Source organism: Chiloscyllium plagiosum, chromosome 4 (assembly GCF_004010195.1).
Source record: "Chiloscyllium plagiosum isolate BGI_BamShark_2017 chromosome 4, ASM401019v2, whole genome shotgun sequence".
Classification (NCBI taxonomy): Eukaryota; Metazoa; Chordata; class Chondrichthyes; order Orectolobiformes; family Hemiscylliidae; genus Chiloscyllium; species Chiloscyllium plagiosum.
This window is the reverse complement of record NC_057713.1, coordinates 103835605-103841604: the sequence shown is the minus strand read 5'-3', so window position 1 is coordinate 103841604 and position 6000 is coordinate 103835605. Positions and strand designations below refer to the sequence as shown.

At 39.7% G+C, this 6000-nt stretch overlaps 1 protein-coding gene across 8 annotated transcripts in view; it reads right to left on the bottom strand.

Annotated features, from left to right (window-relative positions):
- The window catches only part of LOC122549286 (calcium/calmodulin-dependent 3',5'-cyclic nucleotide phosphodiesterase 1A-like), a 650398-nt gene that overhangs the window by 428735 nt on the left and 215663 nt on the right, over positions 1–6000 (bottom strand). The gene's annotated exons all lie outside the window — the stretch shown is intronic.

Sequence of the window (6000 nt, the reverse complement as noted above, 5' to 3'; positions counted from 1 at the left end):
CTGAAGTCCATATAGATCACATTTACTGCTCTGCCCTCTTCTTTGTTATTTCATCAAAAAACTCAATCAAGTTTGTGAGACATGATTTCCCACGCACAAAGCCATGTTGACTATCCAAAATCAATCCTTGCCTTTCCAAATACATGCACATCCTGTCCCTCAGGATTCCCTCCAACAACTTGCCCACCACCGAGGTCAGGCTCACTGGTCTATAGTTCCCTGGCTTGTCTTTACCGCCCTTCTTAAACAGTGGCATCACGTTTGCCAACCTCCAGCCTTCCGGCACTTCACCTGTGACTATCAATGATACAAATAACTCAGCAAGAAGCCCAGCAATCACTTCTCTAGCTTCCCACAGAGTTCTCGGGTACACCTGATCAGGTCCTGGGGATTTATCCACCTTTAACCATTTCAAGACATCCAGCACTTCCTCCTCTGTAATCTGGACATTTTGCAAGATGTCACCATCTATTTCCCTACAGTCTATATCTTCCATATCCTTTTCCACAGTAAATACTGATGCAAAATATTAATTTAGTATCTCCCCCATTTTCTGTGTCTCCACACAAAGGCCACCTTGCTGATCTTTGTTCTGGTACAGTTCTTTCTGTCAGTCAGTCTTCATGACATAACGATCACTCTTAAAACTAATGTTCCTCTATAGATATAAAGTCTACATTCTTCAGCTACTGTTTGAGCTTTGCCCTCTTCCTAACTGGACCAAGGGCATACTGGTCGTACCAAAGTTGCCCTGAACATACATCAGAAATTCCACAGTCACCCCCCTCCACTGCAAATTATTCTAGCATTATTTTCCCAAATATTGTTTCGGATAGAGTACCCCATATCACATTTTTCAAAAATATATTTCTTATACAATTCTGTGATTCCCCTACAGATGTTCTCCCTACCTCTACCATAATTTGGAAATCTATAGTATTTCCCAAGTAAAGTAATCATATCTTTCTAGCTTCTCAACTCTAACCAAACAAATCCTGTCCTTGACCATGAAAGAACAGCTCCACTTTGCAACATCACAACGCCTTCCCTAATTAGTACTGCTACCCTGCTTCCTTTTCTGCTCTTTCTTATCTTCTGAACATTTCTTAACCTTTTAATATTCAGCATCAGTCCTGATCATTTTTAAGCTGCTTTTCCATTACTACAAATGTGTCATATTCCCACAAAGCAATTTGACTCAAACTCATTCACTAAATTTTGTGCCTTTACATACATGCATTGTAAACCATTTATCTTTGTATTCCAAGGTTCTTCTTGGTCTGCTCCAGTCTAATATTGTACTGCTTCCTTCTCCAGTGTGATCCAAAACTCTAACTACTATTTAATTATCATGGACAGCAGTGAGGGTTGTCACATGGCAGGTAAAGACTGAACAGGCAGAAAGGGGATGAGTGATCATCAGGCAGAGTAGAGTCATAGAGATGTACAGCACAGAAAAGATCTTACAGTCTGACTCATCCATGCCAACCACCTTAAATTAGACCCGTTCACCAGCATTTGAACCAGATCCTCCAAAACCCTTCCTATTCATACACCCATTCAGATACCTTTTAAATATTGTAATTGTACCAGCCTCCACCACTTCCTCTAACAAGTCATTCCATATACACACCATCCTCCACATGAAACAATTGCCCCTTAGGTCCCTCTTAAATTTTTCTCCTCGCACCTTAAAACCTATGCTCTCTAATTCTGGGCTCCCATATTCTGGGGAAAAGACCTTGACTATTCATCCTATCTATAAACTTCTATAAGATCACCCCTCAGCTTCTGACACGCCAGGGAATATAGCCCTAGCCTATTCAGCCTCTCGTTGTAGCTCAAACAGAAGGCAGGTAGGTCAGGGAACATTTTGGATGTTTTTGGGGATAGGGCAACTTCTCAAGGGATAACAGTGGAAGCCAAATCTGTAGCAACACTGTTGGCTCTGGTGCACAAGAGAGGAGGAGGAAGAATGGCAGGGTCATTGTGATAAGCGATTCAATACTATGAGGAACAAACAGGGAATTTCTGCTGCTGCAAAAGGGACTCCAGAATGATATGTTGCATCATGTGTGTCTCAGAGCAGCTGTTGGCCATTCCAAAACAAAAGGAGTGTGAACAGCAAGTCATCATGGTACTTTTCAATACCAACGACATAGGTTTAATAAAAGAATGAGGTCCTACCAGCAAAATACAGAGAGTTAGGATGCAAATTAACTAAGCTCAAAGCTTCTGAGGATTACTACTATTGCCACATGCTCGTGACAGTAAAAGTGACAGGATATTCAACTGAACGTGTGGCTGGAAAAATAGTGTAGGAGGAAGAGATTCTAGGGACACCGGGCCTGGTTCTGAGGAACGCAGGACCGGTACAAACAGGATGGCTTGCACTTGAGTAGGATTGAGGAATGGTAGGGGATGATATTCAGACATGGGAGACAGACAAGGGAGAAACAAGGATAGCAATAACAGGTGGAAAGTAAAGAGGAGAAGTGGAAGATAGAAAAAGGAATGGAAGAGAAACAAATGGGGCCACGTTGCAAAATAAAGCTAAGATAACCAGTAAAGTTAAAAACTCTTGAAGCTGTCACAAAGCTAGTTCCTTTTTTTTCCTAAAAGATGTACCTTAGCTCAAGGAGACTCTGTCCTTGATTTTTTTCAGAGGGGCAACAAACCGAGTCAGGCTCCAATCAGTCTGGTTTGGTACAGAGATGAAAAGGATTTTAAGAGGTCTTTTGTTTGTATGTAAACAGATGAGACTTCAGGCCAAAGTGGTCATGTTTTAGCAGTGACCTGTATAATGAAAGGGGAGTGGTCAGCTCTTTAGCTGACCTGAGCTGAGCAGTTTTAGTTCAGTCTTGAAATTTAACAGGGAGCTGTGTGGAAACTCTCTCTCTTTTCTGCCCTTCAACTTCAACCTGTAAGCATGGGTTCCATTTATACAGGTTTTTAAAGGAAGACTGTTTATTAGGACTGTTGTGTATATTCGGAACAGCATAATTAAGTCTAGTTGGATAGGTTGAGTTCTGAAGGGGTTCTTTACTCTCTTCTTTGTGTTTCATTGCGTAATTTTATGAATAATTTTTTTGTCTGTTTAAAACTCTAGGAGTCAACCTAACTAGCTTACCCCAGGTAATGTTCACTGTACACTTACCAAAACAAATTGCAAAGTTATGGTCTGGGGCCGCCTGCTTACGAAAGTTTTGAGTGGTCTGGCCTAGTCCACAACAATGCATAGAGCATTCCAATGAAATTGATATGAAGTAGCAACATAAACATATATAAACAGTTTAGATTTTGCAATTTTGCAGAGTGACCAAGGACAGGAACTGAATGTCCAGAAGTATTCATTATTTGGGAAGGACAGATAAAAGGGAAAAGAGGTGACATAGACTTCAGTACATCCAGTCATCAATGTTCACATGGAAACTGATGCCATGATTTTGAAAGACAGCTCCATGATGTTACATCTAGAAATGGAGGGAACCAAGAATATCTCTGGAGAACATCAGAGGTAATGGCTTTACATTAAGACAGAGGTCAAAGCATAGCTCTAGCTATGACAGGAATGAACCCAGGAACATGCAACTCCACAAAGCCAAAAGATGGAAGCACTGGATTTTGTGGTCAACTACATCAAAGACTGCAAACAGATCAAGGCAGATTAGTTTACCATTGTCACAGTCAACATACATAAAGAGCTTACGCCAGACATGATTCATTCACTGATATGATAATCTAATGAAGAAAAACAATGTTTGAGAATCAAAAGGCAACAAAGTTTAATTAAAATATACAGCAGGAATTCATCAAGGCTTTTAGGCAGCACCATCCAAACCCACACTATCCGGAAAGTCAAGTGGCAGCAGCTACATGGGAGCACTCCTGAATGCAAGTTCCTCTCTAAGCTTGGAAATATATCGCCATTCCTTCAGTGTCACTGGGTCAAAATCATGGAACTCCTTCCCAAATCGCATTGTGGCTCAACTTGCACTAACTAGACTCCAGCAATTTAAGAAAGAAACTCACCCCCGCCTTCTCAAGGACAACTAGGGATGGCCAATAAATGCTACCCCAGTCAGCAATAACCACAACCCATGATTGAATAAAAACAACTATGATGAAAGATAAGGCTAAAGATGCAGAAAAAGTTTATTCAATATCAGTGTTTATGCTCCACAATACCTTCCTCTCCCTGTATTTCATCTGTAGTAACATCGTAGCATTCTATTCCTTTCTCTTTCATATATTTATCTAGCTTCACCTCAACTACTGCTTGCTGTAGCAAATTCAATATTATTTTTTCTTTCAGAGTAAAGAAGCTCCTCCTGGACTTACAGCTGGATATATCAGTGACTATCATATATTTATGAGCCCTAGTTTTAGACTCCCTCAAAAGGAAATATTTTTACATCTCCCCTTCAAACTCCTTCATAATTTTTTAAGACTTCTAGCAGATCACTTTTCGAAATAAAAGAGCTCAAAGCCATTCAACATTTGGACTAAGTGTCGAGTCACATTCATGCCAGACATGTGAATTTAATAACTACCGCCAATAAGAGAATCTAACAACCTTCCTTCAACATTCAAAGGTACTATCACTGAATACTCCACAATCAATATCCTAAGGGCTATGAGTGACCAGAAACCGGCCATATAAATGTTGTAACTGCAGGAACAGAGGCTGAAAATTCTACAGAGTGTAGCTTTTCTATCCTATCCGTCATCAATGAGGCACAATTCAGCAATGGAAGGATAAATTCTCCACTGGCTTAGGTTGATTGCAGTCCCAATAAGAGAAAAAGCTTATCATCTAGAACCAAGCAAACTGCTTAATCAATGTCCCATCCACTGCCTTAAAACTATCATTTCCTCTCCCACTGGCACACAGAGACAGATTTATGATATACAGCAGTAAATTACCAGCACTTTACAAAACCACAATCTCCAGCTTCCAAAAGGTCAAGGAAGTGCAGATGTAAGGAACACCACCACCTTGGCAAGAAGAATATTTCATGTCAACCATGAATTAAATGTCAAATTGAGGTAGAAAAGCAAAGGGATCCAAGGGTGGACATGCATACACCATTATAAGATAGGTTTACAAGACCAGAGAAAATACAATGCATTCCAAACCACACTTCATCCTTTCTTGGAATTATATTGCTGTTCCTTCTCTGCTATCAGGTCAAAATAATGGAACTCCATTCCGAACTGCATTGTGTGTGTGCCAACACCAGAAGAACTGCAGCATTCAATTCAACATTACCTTCTCAAGGACAATTTGAAATTAACAACAAAGCTGGACTTGCTGAACAGGTCAACACTCCACTGAAGAATTTAAAACATTCTACTAATTTTTTGATCTCTAGTCTTGTATCCTTTGTGTAATATAGTCGAACCAAGATTTCATTTACGTTTAATGTAAATAAACCCATTACTTTCAGATTCTATTCTACTGTTGAAAGCCAATGCATTGTATTTTCTCTGGTCTTGTAAACCTATCTTATAATGGTGTATGCATGTCCACCCTTGGATCCCTTTGCTTTTCTACCTCAATTTGACATTTAATTCATGGTTGACATGAAATATTCTTCTTGCCAAAATGCACCATCTCACATTTAAATGTATTATCACCTACATCTCTATTCTGGTAATGTATTAACATCTTGTATTTTGGTGCTGCCATCTGCCATACTGACTATTCCTCCCAACTTGTTGTCATCTGAAAATTTTAAAATGGTATTTCTGATGAGTCTAAGTCATTTACGGGAATACAAGTAACTGCAGGCCCAGCATCAATCCCTGTAGAACATCAATATTTACCAACACTTATTTCTGACAAATTGACTAAATGCTTTTAACCTCTAATCATTGTTTCTATGCTATGTTCTGTGATCAGCTTGACAACTAGTCTGCCACTGACTCCTCGTGCACTGGCATCAAAGTCTCCTACATAAAAGATCTTTTGAAAATTCAGATACATTGCATCTACTA